This window comes from Uranotaenia lowii, chromosome 3 (assembly GCF_029784155.1).
Source record: "Uranotaenia lowii strain MFRU-FL chromosome 3, ASM2978415v1, whole genome shotgun sequence".
NCBI classification, from domain to species: Eukaryota; Metazoa; Arthropoda; class Insecta; order Diptera; family Culicidae; genus Uranotaenia; species Uranotaenia lowii.
In genome coordinates this window covers 146820809-146841114 of record NC_073693.1, presented here as the reverse complement: position 1 = coordinate 146841114, position 20306 = coordinate 146820809, and the positions used below count along the sequence as shown (strand labels likewise).

General features: G+C 35.1%; 1 protein-coding gene across 8 annotated transcripts in view; it reads right to left on the bottom strand.

The window, feature by feature from the left end:
- Positions 1–6311, bottom strand: part of LOC129751260 (matrix metalloproteinase-14) — a 194007-nt gene extending 187696 nt beyond the window's left edge. For 6 of the 8 annotated variants that reach the window (XR_008738660.1, XR_008738659.1, XM_055746657.1 and 3 more), the window contains exon 1: positions 4967–6311. The gene's annotated coding sequence lies outside the window, so the exon portion shown is untranslated. The remainder of the gene's footprint in view (positions 1–4966) is intronic. The other 2 variants (XM_055746655.1, XM_055746656.1) reach the window with 2 other exon arrangements.
- Between the last annotated feature and the right edge of the window lie 13995 nt (positions 6312–20306).

The window sequence follows — 20306 nt, the reverse complement described above, 5'->3', positions numbered from 1 at the left end:
TTAAAATGTTAATCAAAAACTTTGATACTAAGAACTTATAAGTTTAAAAGGAGAGACAGAAAAAAGGTAGTATAAAAGAGCCTGACAAGTCCGTTTGTTATTCACTGAGTGAAAATGATAAAATTCACTAATACTAATATATAGGCACAATACATAATGATCACTTTCAAGGTCAACAAACCTAACATAAGATTTTTTAAACTTTTTTCACAATTACTGTTCATATGAAAACAACTTCATGAACTTTGCCTTGGACATTCTTTCTTTAAAAAATAAATAAAACATACAATGATCGGCGCCAGAAGGACGTCAGTGCATAAATGTTGCTTTTCGAATCAAAGAATCAGTATCGAGCAATTTTCTAGAAAATTCCAAAAATCATAAATTTGCTCCAGTTGGTTGCAAAATGTGTAATGCAACCGAGGTTGGAATATTGTACCAAAGGTTTGATTAATCGCTGTAGAGCAAAAGCACTGGAGAATGGTTCAAGAAGTTATCAAGCTGTGCATATAATATTTTCATAATGATTGGAAATTCCCGGGAGGAACACTCTAATCATGAGCCTATTGTTGTATTAAAGGCGTTTTAACAAACTTTTGATTATACGCGACGGGTTTGCTCTAAATTTTTGAGTTTCACTTAAAATAAAAAATGTGTGAAATAAAAATTTTCAAAATATTTTTCGTGATATTTTTTTTCAATTTTTGGGTAAAACATTAGCATTTTGGTATAGGTACCTAGATTGTTTTTTCATACATTAAAATTATGAGAAAAAAAAATCAGATACATGCGAACAAAAACTTTTTGAGAAACATTAATCAATCTGGTAAGTAATTTTACTTTGGCTTTTTATTGATATAAGGCTTACAAGATTTCAGAGTAAAATAATTCTAGTAAGAAGATGCGTTGCCGATGAACCTTAATAAAAATTAAAGATTTCCGGTTGGTGCTGCAAATTTTAGAATTATCTTTTTTTCTCCATTGCAAACCACCATCAACTGGTGTATCATGCAACAATTTTCAAAACGAAAGTTTTGAAGGATGAATTTTTTCTGTAGACAAGCGTGTCGTACAAAACAATCATATTCAAGCGTGTGGCAACAACAGAAAATGGAAACAACTTTCTCGATGTTCAGAAACTCTTTCTTTAAAAGGTTTTTTTTTTGAAGTTATATGTGGAAATATTTAAAATACATTGTCGGGCTACCAGATTAAATCTTAGGATATAAGGTAATAGTCAGACCTCTTACTTTGAGTCACTTTCATTGGAGATTGATTGATGAGAAAATATGTACATGATTATGTTTAGGGGAGATTGAGGATACTTGATCCCTGGGGATACTTGATTCCTTCGCAATATCTCGAAACCAAAGTGTCATACAAAGATCATACAAAGAACAAAACAACAATACTGTTATTTTAAGAAATTTTGAAATTTTGATATTTTTAGTTATTCAACATTTCTTGAAAAATGTAACAGTTTTTTCCTCACTTTGAAATGTTTCCCGCATGAAAAAAATTGTAATAAAAATATTTATCCCAGTAGGTATGTAAGTCTTTTGAATATAACATGATTTTCATGAGGAAGTATTATCAAAGCAATACATTATTTTCATTTTTTAAGAAAAAAATTCTTAAAATAAAAAAACGTCGATAGCTTCGGAGCGATAACTTCGAAGTTTAAATGAATGTTATGGGTTTAATTGATCCCTAGTCTAAAAAGATACATTTTCTTCTGCATGTATCGCGATCGCTGCTAAGCATGAAATTACTAATATTTGTTGAATAAATTATATTTATGCGGTAGTTACCTGACAAAAAGGACTCAAAAATCTGTTTCTATCAATAAGTTAGAAAATTGCGCATTGATGTATGCAATAACTTTAGAACTTTTAGAATATTCTCCAACACTTACAAATTGTGGAATGAGAGCTTATATGGCCAAAAATAGTGATGGATCTTTTATCTTTAGATTTTGCTTGATTTATGATGAGGGTTAGGGCTCCTCTAATAAAGCATCAAGTCTCCATTAATTTAAAAATATTACAAATTAATACGTTTTACGAAAATGCTTCTAGTTCATCTATGGGTTCATGTATCCTATATACACTTGTAATAACAGGGTGTCAGAAAATGCAAAAGGCGGCGTGTAGCCAATCTATTATATAAAATTCTCTTGTAACGGTGTTTGTAGTACTACTCCTCCGAAATGACCCAACCGATTCAAAGGAAATTATTTTTAGAATATTCTGTGGGCATGCGAATCGGTTTATATCGAATAAAAACAACAAAAAGTCGTATTAATTGTCCGTAATCATTAAATTTGTAATAAATTGAATCAAATTAAAGTCATGGCCTTCAATTTTTTCGAGATTTTCTTTACTTTGGGCGCCGGGCGGGCGGTTTGTTTTTCGTCTCTATGGTCAAGGCGTCGCAAGCAAACGTCGTAGGAGGTTAGTAACTATGGCATAGCATACTGTTTAGTGGGAATATTTGGGCGCGCATTTCTCAACCAAGCATAATTTCGATGCATGTGGTGACCACATGAAGCCTAGATGTGTTTTTTCTTCTAGATTCCTAGATCATTTGTACAGCACATATGTAGTAATGAATGACGCCCATATGTGACCCAGATTAATATTTTGCCGATCAAATCAAAACCATTCAAACGATTTGAAAAAATTAAAACTTCAATTCGTGTTATTTCAAGAAGGAATTGCTGTCTAAATAATATGAATTTAGTACTGATACGTATGGAATAATGGGATGACTCTTTGCGGACATTTGAAAAAGAAAAGTGGAAAGACTTGGTTTATATTCCAAAACGCTAGACATATTTTTCAAACATATTTTGGTTACGGAGGTGAGATTTTAGATCCGATTTTTTGTTGACATTTTTTTTGTGATTGATATTCCAGAAGCATAATTTTTTTGATAGCAGAAGCTGAATTTGTTTTTTTTTTTTTTGATAAGTTTTTGTTATGACCTAAAAGTGTTAAAAATAAAATTAACTCCTGTCATTTCACACGGTGAAACAAGTGGCAATGCGCCTTTAAGTCATGAAACATATTCCAATTTTTCTCTAAAATAGTCAGATAGGGTATCCCGAGTGTTAAATCTGAACGGATATTTAAAATTTTTAAATGTCGAGGTAAATTTACATGAGTATTTCCAGAAAAAAGAATGAACTCATGAAATCATCGTAGCCTTGAAAGATTAGTTCTTTTTTATGTTTTTAATTTTTTAAAACCTGCGTTCCAATTAAATCTTATTGAATCTTGAAAATATCACATAATCTTAAACAGAATCGCAAATCACCTTCAACACTGTTTAGGAAAATTTTAAATCAGACAACAATGGTTTTAATTGGCAGGTATGTATTTAAGAATAAAAAAGACGATAAAAATGCTTCAATTCGGTTGAATAACAAAAAATTTAATCATATCTTTTCTCCTTTCAAAACCAAATAAAATTTCTTTGAATATTAACCCAATAAATCAAGACTTCTTGATTTAATTAGCATTTTTTGCTAAAAAAAAGGGCGAACATTTTGATTTGATTTTAATGAAAATATGGATATAAATAACCACTGCTTCCAAATGTGAGGAAAGTGAAGCTGCTTGAAAATGGTTTGAAAAAAATCATCTCTAATGTTTTTATTTCTTCAGTTCTAACAAATATACCATCAAAAGCTACTCGGGAGCTAAAAGTGCTGCGCTAGGCAGAATATTGAGCAAACACTCCAAAAATTGTCCCGATATTCAAAATTCTTCTCCCATAAAGTTTCATATGCAATAAATTCCAATAAATGAGAAATTTTTAATTTTGGTTTAAACCTTAAAGTGAACTCGAGCAAAGCGGAGTCAATCAACTAAATTGTATACAATAAATGAAACATAGATATAATCAACATATGTTATTTATGGAACAAGTTATAAAGAGTGGATTTTTTTTAGCATGAGGTTTGCCAAGTTTGATGGTAACGTTGAGTGCTGAAAAAATCGAATTTGCAACGGGAAGCTGATACCTGATATCATTCGGCAATATTCAAAGCATCCGAATCAAAGAAATGTAAATGAAAAGGGTTCATGTAAGATGTATGTAAAATTTATTGGAGATATTTTTTGTATAATCAGTTAAATGACCCGTAGAATTGAGTTAAAATTCCTAGATTTGATTCCGATATAATTGAGCAGACCAATTCGAGCAAACGGAAAATATGGATATGTTGAAAAAAACTAGAACATGTTCAAGAAAGAGAGACGATTAACAACTCAAGATTTGATGCTTTTTTTAAGTCAAACAGCAAAAAAAAAAATTGAAATAGACGCCAAGTTTAAAATGGTAAGACGAAGTTTACCGGGTCTGCTAGTTTTTTTTATAAAAATAGGGTTGAAAATAAGAAAAGGGGATCAAGTATCTCCATTCTCCCCCATTGATACAGATGCATCGATGTAAAATAGATCTTTTTTTCAAATTTCATGGTTTATTAATTGTTAGTTTCTACAAGCATCAATCATAGAAATTTTATAAGTGAAAAAAATCAACTCGAAATAAAAAGGATTTCTTCTAAAATGTATCATGACTTCATGAAAAAAAAAACTAATCAATTGTCATTGTGAAACACATGGCAAACATTTTGCAACCGTCTCTACGCTCCAAGGCAAGGGTGCGTTCATTCCCCGTTACGCGATACGCAAAACCAAGGGAGAAAAAATAACACCAAGCTGGGGCGCATTGCATGTCCTATCTTTTCTGAAGCCACCACCTCGAAACCAACCGATATGATAAGATGCCGCTTATCTACGGTATTTGAGTTAAACTTAGCACTTAGCACAGGTCCTCTGAGTCGGTGAGTGTTTCGTTTCAATGATAATAAGACTTGAATTGCAGGTGAGTTTCGCATTTTTATTCTTAGAAATTGAAGTTCTGAGCAAAATGCCTCAATTGATGACTAATTACTCACCCGAGACGATGTGAAAGAGGTTTTGAACAGCTGATGGCACCGAATAATGGTGGGGATTTCGTTTTCGACTCGCCGGAGTTATTCGCGAAAAAGTGGGCGTTATCAATTTATTTTAATAATTCACATGGGCTTCGGTCGTTATCACTGGTTTTTTTTCTTAAATTGGGACTAATCTGCCAGAATTAAACGAGTTAGATCTAGAGCTGCACTTGAGAAGATGAGAAAAGGAATTTTAAAGACTTGGTTACTTGAAAAAAGTTCAAGCAGTGGCAGCGCTGTGGTTATGATTTTCTTGTAGGCTTTTCACTTGTTGTTTTTTTTTACTGAGAGTCTTTTCAAGGCAGACTTATTTCTTCACCAACCTCCGCCAGTTTCAGGGCATTGGTTCCGAATCGGTTTTGTCACTTTGACAACGGTGGAGAACCAATCAATTTCGTCAGGTGACTGGCGATTGAGGTTTTTCCTTGCCACACTTTTTACGCAGATTTTCCCCTCGAGGCTATTTTCTTAACACACTTCAAAACTGTTAACTTTTCGTTCGGTTTTAAAATGCCACTTTCCGATTCTTACATAAATCTCAGTGTTCGATCTATGTTTCTATCCAAAACAACATCAGCAAAAACAACAACAACAAACTACAACAGCATCAACATGAAATAATAAGCAGCACGAGGGAGTAACAAAAAAAACAGGCAACCGAACAATGACAACAAGCCCGACCCGTTCGATTAAAGACTTGCATGCGCGCTTGCCGTTACAGGTCGGGATTTCATTGAGTCAACCGCCAAAACCGAGATTGATTGTTCCAATGGTTGTCTATTTATTTATGTGAATCGATGTGTTCAATTGCTGTTAGCCACTTCCAGCCTCGGCTCAGCTGTGATCTGGAGTTGCAGTTCTCTGGCTTTGCGTTTGCGTAGATGCGCACACAGCCCTTTTTTTCTTCTTCAAACTACACTAACCGATCATGAGGCGTATCAATGGCGTTGCTGCTACAGTGATTACTGTCAGTTTATCCGGAGGTGATTTTCGGAAGGCGGAAAAGCACTTCACACGGCGACGTCGACGACGACTATCAGTTGCTAAATTGTTGCCTCTGGAATGATGTTAGCACTGAATCGATGTCGATGATAATGATGTGTATCGACGGCGAATACACTACACCCAAAATTAAAAAAAAACGATTTTTTCGCGATCCGGTAGATTAGAGTACCTACTATCAACACCGGGATAAAGTACCAAGAGAGAAACAAAATAAAGGATAGAACACTAGTAAGCGAATTTGGGGGAGGTCGAGCCTAGGTAAAAGCCGGTGAACCGTTCGCGTGTCCAGCCAGTCTGAGAATGCGAGAGTGACTGATTAGCGCGGGTCGGGCGAACGTGAAATAAAAACTCGCCTACAAAATACGGGACGCTCGGCGACGGTGACGGCGTCGTGATGCCTGAAGCGTGACGTCGCGGTTGTCGGCGCCAGTTTAGTTCCATACCTAGCTACCTTCCTAGTGATTTTATGTTATGGCAAAACCAGACAGGGGTAACTCAGCGACTGGGCGCGCAAAAACAAAACAAAACACGCGGCCCTTGAAAAAGAGTTTTTGCGCCGATAGTGTTTTATAGCAACTTTTAAATTAACGTTTGGTTCTTTATTGCATGAGTATCTCACGCTAGAGGTAGCTCACACGATAGTTGAGATCTTATGGCAGCACTGAAATGATTAGGAGTGATAATTCTCAAATTTATGTTTTTCCTTATTTAAAACAAACAGTTTTTTATTACTTAAACATTTCAAGACTGTAACAAAACCTTTATAAAACTCCTTATCATTTTTTTCTAATTGTTGTAAATATGAGTCAGTAAAAAGGCATTTTTCTTTTTGAAAAAATAACTTTTTCTAAAATTTAACATTCAAGTTGCATTTGTCAACCGATTATATTGAAAGTTTTTGTACGAACAGTTAGTCTCAGTTAGTATCAGTCAGTCACGTCACGTGACTCGCGGAATAACCCCAAATATACTGGGCAAATTTTATCGGGGCCCCTATGAATAGAATTTTTTTTTCATGTATTCCATATATTTCAAAACATTCAAAAGATATTAATTATTTGATTTTTTTACTGGTGAATGAAGTCTATATATAGGACGTTTCGGCTTCTCAGTCATATATTTTTGAACAAAATTAGAAACAGCTCATTTTCTCAGTGTCCTACGTTTTCGGCTGTTTCTAATTCTGTTAAAAATATATGACTGAGATGCCGAAACGTCATATATATAAAGGGTGATACGGTAAAAATTTGGTCAAGGGAAAACGCGTGTAAATCGGTGAAATCGTTTACTTAAAAAATAAAATAAAATTTCTATTTCTATTTTTAATTCAGGAAAAATATTCAGTTATTCTTCCGCTTTTCCAAATTCGAATTGCCAGGCCTTTCGCTTAACCTCTGCAATCAGATTTTGTACAGCCACCTTGTCCACCTTCTGCGCCGCAGAAAGCCAGTTTGCCTTGAACTGCTGCTCGTCCTTAGCAGTTTTTTTTGGTCTTCTTTAGGTTCCGCTTGACAATAGCCCAGTATTTCTCAATTGGGCGGAGCTCTGGAGTGTTGGGAGGGTTCTTGTCCTTGGGAAACACCTGCACGTTGTTGGCGGCGTACCACTCCATGGCCTTTTTACCGCCATGGCAAGATGCCAAATCCGGCCAAAACAGCACGGAACAACCGTGTTTCTTCAGGAAAGGCAGCAGACGTTTATTCACTCACACTCTTTCACGTAAATTTCTTGGTTGACAGTCCCGAAAGCTATGAAAATGCTGCTTTTCAAGCCACAGGTACAGATGACTTGCCAAACCAGATATTTATTCGCGAATTTTGACAGTTTCATGTGCTTGAAAATATCTGCTACCTTTCCCCTTCCTTTTGCCGTATAAAACTCCTGACCCGGAAGCTGCTTGTAGTCGGCTTTGACGTAGGTTTCGTCGTCCATTACCACGCAGTCAAACTTCGTCAGCATCGTCGTGTACAGCCTCCGGGATCGCGCTTTGGCTGTCGTATTTTGTTTATCATCGCGATTTGGAGTCACTACCTTCTTGTAAGTCGATAGTCCGGCTCGTTTTTTGTCTCGATGCACGGTTGTAGACGATACACCCAGCTTATTTGCGGCATCTCGGAGAGAGAGCTTAGGGTTTCGCTTGGAACTACCGGCAACTCTCTTTGTCGTCTCAGCGGCTTCCACACTCAGAAAAATACTATTATGTATGCCATAAGATTCTCTTATGAAGTGGCGCCATAAGAAAAATTAATGAAATTCATAAGATTGCCTTATGACGCGAATGAATTCTGAAGATGAACGCCTACTTCAATGAAAGGTTGTTGCTTTTCATAAGAGATTCTTATGGAAATAGTAAATCACTTTCTAATAAGAAAAATTCTAGATATTTCATGCTAAATCAATCACTTTATTGTTTGTCAAATTTGTTTAAAATTAAATCCTTAATGGTCACCATCAGCAGCGCATCAACAGACGGCTCCATCAAAGTTTTTTTTACCGCATCTAAATCTTTGACCTTTCGTTTTTTGCCGATCAGCTTGCTGAAAAGTAAACAAATAATATATTTTAGTTTACTAATATATTAGACGTTTACACAAAAAACATCAAATCGAACTTACCATTCCGGAGATAGCAATAACATTTAACATTGAAGGGAAATTATAATAACTATATGAACTGGCGATTGCTTCGTACAGTTAGATGATGAAAAAAACTGATGCTATGAATGAATGTGTTCATTATTTTTTCACAATGCCGTTTCTTCTATTTTTCATAAGAACATCGTATGAAAATTGAAAGAATTTCATAAGACTCTTATGAAACATTATTTTACACTCTAAAAAGCGGTTCATAAGATGCATCTTATGAAAATTATAATAAGAATTTGCCTGAGTGCAGTTTTCGCTTCCCCCCGATCCAGACTTCCTAGCTGCCGACAAACATTCCCCAAACACTTTAATTACATTTGTAACGGTTGATTTGGCAACTTTTTGCGATTTTGCCAGCTTTGCGAGCGAGTAGCTCGAATTTTCGCGATGCGCGAGCAAAATTTAGATACGCTGCTCTTCTTCCTTGGACGGCATTTTGACAACTGAAGAGTGAATTCCAAAATCAAAATAGGAGCAACATTCTACACACACACACACACCTTCAAAAAAAGGGGTGTTCAGGTTTTTTCAAATGCAAAATTGAAAGAAATACGTCAAGATGATATTGACCATATTTTTACCGTATCACCCTTTAATTGATCACAATAGTCCAAAAAGATATATTTTTCTACTGAATATATCGTGAACATTAGTTATCATTAAATTACTAAACAACGCCGATCGTGGCCTAGAGGATAGCGTTCAAGTCTTCCAAGCCAGAGGTCATGAGATCGAATCCCGGTCACGGCATACATATTACACTTTCTCTGGGTCGGTGGTTTTAGCATTTGTAAGATGCTAGCCATCATATCCTTGAAAGATGTACGTCTCAGAGTTAAGTATATTAGATCTCTTAAAAGAAACATGAAGATTCACTGAGATCCTATATGTGTATGTTCGTTTTTTAAAACTTATGTTTTTCCAATAATTATCTTATAAAATGGACTAAAAAAACTGTATTTATTTAAAAACTAGAAAATTGCGCCTTAAAGTATGCAATTGCTCTAAGGTAGTAGGCAAAGAGAAATCTGAAAGTTCTCTTTGTCTGCTACTTACAAACTTTGAAATGAGAACTGATATGGCAAAAAATGGTAAACGAACCTTATGTTTTCAGATTTGACTAAATTTTTACCTAGGGTCAGGGTACCCTGAATTGAGGATCAAGTCACCTTCAGTGAAGGATCAAGTCTCCTGTAACTTTGAAAAAAATATCAATTTTTTTTGTCTCACGAAAATGTCTACGAGTTCGTGTAGATATCTTTCTAATTTTTGGGCCATATATAATTCAAATTACACACTGTCAGAAAATGCAAAAGACAACGAGTTGCAAAAATTTTCCAAAAAAATATGATGATAATAAGAAACGGGAATTGAGTATCCCCATTCTCCCCTTTATTTGGAAACTAACATAAATATCTCTTATAAAAATACAAGATCAAAAAAATATATCCAAAGAAATAAATTTAAATTCTATTTTATTCAGATATAAAAGTTAAGAGTATAATTTAAAACCTTTAACCAGATTTGAATTAGAACCACAATTCAGTGTCTCTTATTAGATTGAAATTGAAAATATAATTTTAATCAAATAAGAGACACTGAATTGAAGACACTGAAATCAAGATTAGAGAAACAAATTACAAACAAAATTCAGATACTTGAATCTTGAATCAGATCTTATAGCAGATTCGGAACAAGCGCCCTAAAATTAGTTAAAAAATTCTCTTTAATTCTTTGCACATCGGAAAATGTAAATTTTTTTGGCTTGTGGTATTTATTGTAGAGAAAGCATTACAAACTTCCAGAAATTTTTGGACATGCCTGGATCATTAAAGTAAAGTGGACAAGTAAAGAAAACTATCTGCTGGCCCGATTGCCATATTTAATGTTGTAAAAAGAAGTCAGTATTTTTTGTATTCATTCCCATTAATAAAAAAAATAGAAAAATCAAATTGAGCTCAATTTTTTGAGCTAGCATAATCTAAATTGATTTTATTTATTTTGAAACAAAAATTGAACCTTTTGATAAAAATTAAATAAAATTTCGAGGTATTTTTTTTTTATTTTCTTCTGGATTCTATTTTCGAAATTCGCTGGACTCTGCAATTAAAAATTACCATCTTTCATTTCATCATACGTTCTATCCATCCAGAAAATTTCATAGTTTTAGATGGCCCTACTAAAAAGGACATCACTTTTCATTGTAAACAGTTTATTTTGCTAGCAAAGGATAAACATACTCATATACACACAATGAACTCTTATTCCTTCTGAATCCTATCATACCGCTGTTTGCCATAAAAAATCTTTCTGGTGAAATTTTGCATTTTTGAAAATGTACTTTCTAATTTTAGTGGTAATTCAGACAGCTCACACAGTGAGGCGTGGTTTGAGGAATGAGAGTGAATAAGGAAAAATCACTTTTATTTACTGTCAAAGCCAAAGTTAAAAAGGAAATTACTTTCACTGCACAGTAGTGCAGAACATCAATCTAGCTGTACGAAATTAATAGCTTCCAGATGTGAAGAGATGGACATTTGATGTCTTCAGCAACATTGTTCAGTTTTACATGGAGCATATTCCAGTGTAAAAATTTTTGCCCAGGGGTCCACCAATAGCGAGATAAAAATGCCAACTTTTTTTTTTCTTCAAATTAGAGCTTTGATGCCTTCGACAAAGTTGTTTATCTGATCAAAATACATAAGTTTGTTTGAATATGTCAAAGTCCTATCACATCCTCCTCAGAAGTTACAGTCAAAGTAAAAAAAAATCTCTCAAAAAACAGTTTTTGGAACCTGACACGTTGTAGATCGGATAAATTGGTTTACTGTGTTTGAAACAAAGTTGTAACAAGCCACGATCTACAATTGTCTCATACATTATGATGGGTTTAGCAGTTGCTAAAGCCCTATAGAAAGCATTTAGTGTATTTTATTGGCAATTTTTAAAGGTCCATCGAATGCACATTTTCGAAAATCGAATTTAAATGTCTTTTAGTAAAACAAAATATATAAAAGAAAATCAAGAACCTCGACCAAAATAAAAGTGCCGGTCCAGACGGTCTTCAAGCAAACTTCATTAAATACCACCATCAAGTCTTCTCTGAACTTATTCGAGACGTCTTTAATGAAAGTTTAGAAAATGGAAAATATCCTGCTTGTTTGAAAACTGCAAGAGTGATACCAATCCACAAAGGAGGAGCAAAAACGGAGGTTAACAACTACAGACCTATTTCTGTATTATCTGTTATAAGCAAGATATTGGAGCAAATGTTAGTTGGTCGAATCACCAGGTTTTTTCATTCGAAGAAAATATTGTACGAGAGTCAGTTTGGTTTTCGTTCAGGATCCAGTACAGCAACGGCTACGGGAGAGCTGTTCAAAAATGTGTACGAGGCAATAGACTCAAAAAAGCAGGTCGGCCTACTATTCTTAGACTTGAAGAAAGCTTTCGACACGATAAACCACGATATTCTGATCCAGAAATTGATTTTTTATGGAATACGTGGTCGGATTCTTCAGCTCATCGAAAGTTTCTTAGATGAAAGAGATCAGTACGTATCGGCAAACGGTGTAAACAGTACTCGTCGTCCCTTGAGAGTAGGTGTCCCCCAAGGGAGTAATCTAGGACCCTTGTTATTTCTCGTGTATATCAACGATCTTCCGAAACTACCGCTGTACGGGAAACCTCGACTGTTCGCAGATGATACATCATTGTGCTATGAGGATGTTAACCCAAATACTATTGTTCGAAAAATGGCTGATGACATGCGAATACTTAAACAGTATTTTGATGAAAACTTGCTGTCATTGAACCTCACAAAATCGAAGTATATGATTTTACATTCTGCTAGGACAAATAGTCTGCCTCATGATGACCTAGTGATAGATAACACAAAAATAGAGAAAGTCACCCATTTTCGATATTTGGGACTAATTATCGACTCCACACTCAAATGGACCAACCATATTGAAACGCTGCTGAAAGACATCAACGCCGCATGTGGTCTTCTGTGGAAAATTAAAAGTTTTGTTCCCTCGAAGCAACTGCTGTTATTGTATCATGCTTTTATCCAGTCAAAGATGCAATACCTGATGTTTATATGGGGAGCGGCATCCGAAGCCAATCTCAAAAAACTACAAATCGCCCAAAATCGCTGTCTAAAGATAGTCTACAAACGACCAAGGTTGTATCCTACAATACAGTTGTACAGAGAAGCTGATAAATCGATCCTACCGATCAAAGGTATGAGAGAACAGCAGGCATTGACAATTATCCACAACCATCTGAACAATCCTCAGGCCCACCACAATGAATCGTATAATCGACCAAACCATCGATATGGACTAAGAAACGAAACAACGCTTAGAACGAAACGTCCAACGACCGAGTTAGCCAAAAATGCATTCACCTATTATGGAATTACTCGTTACAATTCACTTCCACCGCACATCAAATCGGAAAAATCAAAAGGCAAGTTCAAAAATCTCTTGAAAAATCACTTAAAATCGAAAATTGAAACATATTTCAATTAAAACTCCGCAACTGTCAGCATTGAGATGATCAATTTTATTCCAATTTATGACAGCTGACCTTGTACTCCCTTCAAAGAGATGATTCTCACTGGGAGTGCAACCCGCCCCATATATCCTCTTCATTCTTTATATCCTTCACCAAATTCAACCCCCCATACCAATGCTCCTTAATCAACCACCAAGCCCATACACGACTGTTGCAATAACTCTAATACGCTGAAAACATCTTATTACTCTAATTTCCGCCACCCACCGCCACCACCGCCAACCACCGCAAACCACCGCCAACCACCGCCGCCACCATCCAGCAAATGCCACCACCACCACCGCCACCACCGCCGCCGCTACCTCCGCTAACAACAACATCACTACTATTTCACCAAGAATCGCTAAATCATTTATATGGTTATCATAATGTCATACGAGTGCACAAAAAAGTGATACACCTTTGTAAAACCAATATTCTGAAAAAATGAAATCAAAAAATAAAGAATGATGAGGAGGTTTTATGCCTACGGGAGCATGGACTCGAAAAGAGCTCAACTCCCGCGGGCTTTTCCCTGCTCATAAAAAAAAAAAAAAAAAACTGCAACACTTTATTAATGAATTAATTATCAACGTTTTTTTTCTATAAGTAAAATGGGTAATTTCCATATAAAAAGTGTATTTTCAATCATTCAAATCTACTTTTTCCACCGATTTCCCCGCTAATTTCAAATGGAAATGGTTCCGCTTGTCATCAAAAATAATCACAAAAAAGGGGGTGTTGCAAAAATCTGCACTTTTCGATGGACGAGCCTTCAAAAATTGGCAATAAAATACACTAAATGCTTTCTACAGGGCTTCAGAAACTTCTAAACCCATCATAATGTATGAGACAATTGTAGATTGTAGCTTGTTACAACTTAGTTTCAAAGACAGTAAACCATTTTATCCGATCTACAACGTGTCAGGTTCAAAAAACTGTTTTTTTGAAAGATTTTTTTTACTTTGACTGTAACTCCTGAGGGTGATGTGATAGGACTTTGACATATTCAACAAACTTATGTATTTTGATCAGATAAACAACTTTGTCGAAGACATCAAAGCCCTTATTTGAATAACAAAAAAGTTAGCATTTTTATCTCGCTGTTGGTGGATCCCTTGGCAAAAATTTTTATATTGGAATATGCTCCATGTAAAACTGAACAATGTTGCTGAAGACATCAAATGTTTATCTCTTCATCTTTGGGCGCTATTAATTTCGTACAGCTAGATTGATGTTCTGCACCACTGTGCACTGTGAAGACTATGAACCATACTACCTATTTTGCTAAAAATAGATGAAAATCGATGGAAAACACGGAAAATTTGTAGAGGGTCCAAAAGAAGGAGACTTTCGACATTGATGTTCCAGTTTTAAACCTGACATCACCCTGACTTGCACCCCTCTGATCTCAAGCGCCTTAATTGATGGTAAAAAATCCTCCCAACTTTGAATTTTCTTTGAAAAAAGTTGGTTTAGGTCAACCAAATGCACCATCTATAACAAATCGGGTCTCAAAGAGCAGGACTATTTGGTCAACAAATTGTCCCGACTAACCCCATTCTACAATATATATCACAAATAATCAAACACAATTAAGATAAGGTGAATTATGTTAAAATAACATGAAACAGGCTGTATTACTGTTGTCCAGATTTGTTTAGATTATACAAAATAAATAGGTAGTCGTAAATATTTTTTTTGTTTCGATTTTATTCGTTTTACCATCTTTGTGGCATTCGCGACTTTATCAAAGTTGCAGTTGGCGGACAGTTATTAAAAAAACTTATCCGGTACAACTGTGTTTGATGTTTACTCTTGAGCTCGAATTCGCAGACATCGGCTCAGAAGGCAACTGACTTGCCAACTGAGCTAGTAAATATTATTAGATAGTTGTTCGACCTAGTATGCTATCGCATAATTTTTCTTAGCACTTTATTCCAGATTTTTTTTAGATGATGATAAGAATTGAAATTCTTCATGCAATTTATAATTAAAAACATTCTTTATTGTTTTTACAAAGAAATCACATTCCGGACATAAAGAATTTTTTCTTCAATGATAGAAAAGAGTCGTAAAATGCCAATAAAGTTGAGATTAGAACAATGATCTTAGAGAGCTTAACCTCCAACACGGAAACAGCCTCCATTCCAAGACGCTTATGATGCAAATCACGCCCGGTTCAATTGAATTGCTACCGGCATTTTCTCCTTTCGCCACTCGGTCATTAAATATGCAGAACACCCATCGAAATCATCCGTGTCGCCATATCAGGGAACGGGAATCTCTAGGTCTGTTGCGGCGATTCAAGAACAATCGAACCAACTCAAGAACTTGCACATTCGTCAAACCATTCTAGCTGAAGTCGGTACGATTGTACCCTATAACAAGTCTCAATGGTCTTTGGAAACAAAACAAACCTTGGCACGAGTGTCTGGCTCCTGTTAGTTGGCAACCGCAAGTTATCCTTAGAATTCCGAAAAGATACAATGAACCATCCCGCCACCAGGAGCATTTTCGATGGATTTCTTTTCTCAATTGCTTCAGTTTCAAAGCCCGCCAGACAGACCACATTTTGTCAATGAACCTGCTGCTGTGGCAGAGTTGATGACTCATTCGACTTTCTTCGCCAAACCCCAATCCTATCGATAAAGGTATTTTACGCTGTTGTGATAGTCTGTTCGCCGTCTCTTGAACGGAAACGCGCATGCGTTTAGTGGCATGAATCACTTTTCAGAGTAATCAATGGAGATAACTTGGTTCATTACGATATTATGGTAGATAAGAGGTTAAGCAGTAATTTCAAGTTTAATCAACTGTTCATCCAAAAAATGCAAACCTGGGAGCCTTGAAAAAAAAAGGAAGCGAAAAAAAGTACCGTCAAATGGGGTTACATGCAACACTTTTCAACTTCAATGGCTTTAAAAAATTATATCCATAGATATTAAGCCACCTATTCATTAAAAGTTTAAAGGTTGATGGGACAACTAACTACCAAAGTATTGGTTTGTTAATTTTTTTTCCTATTTAAAAAACATGCGATTTTCACCCCAGTCAGAAAAATGAGTACTTTCAACAAATTTTTATTTTAACGAAAAATAAACCATAACAAAACCCAGATTAAAGGGGGACCCGAGGAAAAAAGTTAACACGGTTGTTATCATACTGCTTTAATTTCATTAAATCTAGGAAAAGAAATCAAAATTAAAACCTAAAGTATGACAGCGAAGGTGACCCCGGGAAATATTTTTCGAATAGTTTCACTGTCACTTCAGTTATGGCCCCCCTAGAATGAACATAGCATAATTTTTCTGCATTTATAAGGGCTAAGCAGATCAGGGGAAATTCTTTTCAAAACTTAGCAAAATCTGGGCAGTGAGGAAAGTGAGGAAAAGACCAAACCAAGGAAAGTGAGGAAAAGACCAAACATATTTTCGTTCTTAAGTAGCTCAATTTTTCGATTTCTGTATACGGATTCAACGACAACAGAAAAAAAATCTGAGTGAATGAATTTCATTCGTAATTTGTTTCTTAAATCTTGATTTGATACACTTAATTATGGTTCTGAATAAATTTTGATGATAGGTTTTGAATTTTACCCTTGAGCTTTTATATCTGTACCTGAATAGGGTTTGATTTTTTTTAAAAGTTTTTAAAACAAAGTCTTAAATCTTCCCAGTTGTCATGAGGAAAATATTTATATTATTCCACATATTCCAGTACATAGAAACGAGAAGGTATCACTTTGATTTGCATTTTACCCCAGACAGGTAAGTTAATTATAAAAATATTTATTTAAATGTATTTGCTAGTTGTTTGATACATATTTTTACACTCACAATATGGACACAGACAAACCGACAGGACACTCTGTTGATAAACTCATGCAGCGTCCATTTCGGTGCAAAAGCGATTGTTCGGAAAGTTGATCAGCCGACAAAAATTGTCCGAATATTAAACCAGACCTGCAACAATTGCAAATCCAGTATTTCTAAGTCCCCACCCATCCAAAGCCTTGCCTGTAAGCGCAAGGCTTTGGATGGGTGGGATAATTCGGAAGACGTTGAAAAGACTGGAAACGTCAAATCAATGGAACCCCATTTTCCTTTGAGTTGTTCTTGAGTGGGTGTGGATAATGAACTTGGTGCTGCAAATTTTCTCGAAATCGGCGTTGAAGCAGAACCCGAAAGTGAATTTTCGCATTTGAAGACTAGATTTTAAACAAATATTAATGGAAAAGATTAATCTGTAAGGGAGCATGAGGATACTTGATCCCTTTTTCTTATATTCATCATATCTTTTTGGAAATTTTTTGCAGATTACCGTCTTTTGCATTTTCTGACAGCATATAATTTAAATTTTGTATGCTGTAAAAATTAGATCGATACATGAACCCGAAGATGAACTAGAAGGTTTTATGTACCTAGGTCTTAAAAAAATTGTGATGTTTCGAAAGTTAAAGAAGACTTGATCCACTAATTAGGGTGCCCTAAGCTTTGTTAAAAATAATTCAAAATCTAAAGATATAAAGTCCATTGACATTTATGGCCATATTGGTTTTCATTTCACAGTTTATAAGTGTCAGAAAAAATAGAATTCAAAAAGTTTGTCTACTACCCTTCATTCACTGCATACTTAAAGGCGCAATTTTCTAATTTTTAGATGAAACCACTTTTTTTTAGGAAATAATTGGTTAAATATTAGTTATTGTATAAGTAATAATAATTTCGTGCTAAGCAATGATCAATATCCATTCAGAAGAAAAATATATCTTTTTGGACTCGAGAGATCAAGTCCAATAACTTTTTAAAACAAAATTTAATTTTTTTAAGATAACAGGTTAGTTTGTCCCATTTGGCAATTTTTTTTCAAGATATAGCTAAGTAATCAAGTATCCCCAAGGATCAAGCATTCTCCCCTATTCATTATTCCGTAACTCGGCCATTTGTTAATTCTCTGAAATTCAGATGATAGTTTAGCAACGAAATATCAAGTTATGAAACTCCTTAAAAGTGCTTTAATCAGCAAACTCTTTCAAAGATTAATCAGCTAGCCAACCCACTATTCTCATTATATTCAGTGAAAATTTGCCGAAATTCATTGGCTAAAATTTATCAACAAGCCAAATGGTATTAAACTTGTCCTATTTCGAACCACTGTATATATGTTAAATCACAAGGAAAAAATTCTCCCCATAAACATTTACAAGATATCGAGATATTCCTCCACGGTGGGAAAGTACTCGAAGTGTTAGCCGGAGTGATTCAGTGTTGAAAAGCTAGTTTACAGTCCCTAGCTTAGAGCGTTATCGAACAGGTACCTTCAGGGTTTAAGGAGCCAAAAGTTTTTGTTTTTACAATAATTTGCTTAGCTTTACCCTTTTAGTTTAAAGAAAAAGAAGATAGAATGGGAAATATGAAAATAAAAAGAACTATAGACGAAGATTGATGGCTTTTAGAAAAAGATAGATTTCGAACATGTAGTCTAAATACGACTTTAGGTGGTTTTCCTCGGGCCCGAAGGGAGTCTATGAATTTTGTGCTGGCGACAAGATGGACCTTACACGACCAGTCAATATGCTCGATGTCATGGTAACCTTGGCCGCAACTGCACAAATTGCTGCCAGCAATTTCAAAACGATATAGTACCGCGTCTAAGGAATAATGGACATCAGACGGGAAAATATACGAATAAAATCCCGACTCTGGTCCAATCTATTAAACCAGGGTTTAAGGCTTACCTTAGGGATAATCGAGTGGACCCACCGACCCAACTCATCCTCGTCCCATTTGAGCTGCCAGTTGACAAGAGAGTTCCTTCGAACCAAAAAGTAAAATTCGTTGAAGACGATAATTGATAGGATGGTTTTTTTACATTTAACTATAAATATGATCAGTTCAACTACAGTTGTATGATTAATTCAATCATAAATATAATAAATTCAACTATAATAAACTGGTAATTGTAGGGCATTCAACTATACAAACATTGTAGATTCAATTACAGTGCTATGGTTGATTTAACTATAATTATAATTGAACCAATTATACTTCTATGGTACATTTTATGCGTTCAACTATGTATTTACAGTTTTTTTTCTTTACTGAATCTTTACTGTGATTAAGAACCTGATTTTTTATTTTGCAATTGAAGGCAATAAATGTATGATGAAAGCAGAAAAAATATTTCATGTAAATAACCATTTACACCCCCCTATATGACTTTTCCAAATTTTTCTGTTCATTAAAATTCAAAACAAGATCAAGAATTCAGAAGCTCTAAATTTGAAGGAAATACTAAAATTTGTTGCGATTTGCTCGTGTCAATTGAGGCATATGAGGGAAATTAGTGACAATTTAAAAAAAAAAGTTGTCCCTACATTTTATTAATAGCAAATTCCAAATCAACACTCAACAACACACTTTTGTTGAGTAACTTATCAACAAAAGTTATTTGGTATAATTAAGTCCAGGGAATTCTAAGTTACAGCTGCTTGAGTTTGGTGGTCCGACTTTTTTCAATATTGTGCCTTTTAAGTGATAAATTAACTTTTTTGTTGATTAAACACCCCCACGGAGTGGAAAATTTTTAAAATTGGAAAGTACATCTACTAAGAAAAGTTTCGAAATTCGAGTTTTTGCGGGTATTTTGTAACGGATTTTTGTCGCTTGGGGGGGGTGATCACCCCGATCACCCCCCCCATAGGACCGCGCCTGCCTAGCTATGAGTCATTCAAACCTAACCTCAAATAACAACTTTTGCTAGTTGCAGAGCTCGTAAGCTGCGTAGCCGGTACCGACGCTATGCGACAGATGATTTCTGATGAACGACAAAACTTATGAAATACTCTATTTCAAACACATTCCAGCATACGAATACTATACCATGTCTGCTCGTGGCAAGGTTTCTTCAAAATTAAAGTATGAGTTTGCTGGTTGTTTTGTATAAAATATAATGATTTCTCAAAATTCTGCTCCTGTGGAAAAAAAACAACAAATTTCAAAACGAAAACTTTGGTTTTCACTGTTTTAAAAAGCCTAAAATGAGTAATCTTGTATGAACCCTTTGCATCTTACGATCCATACTAACCG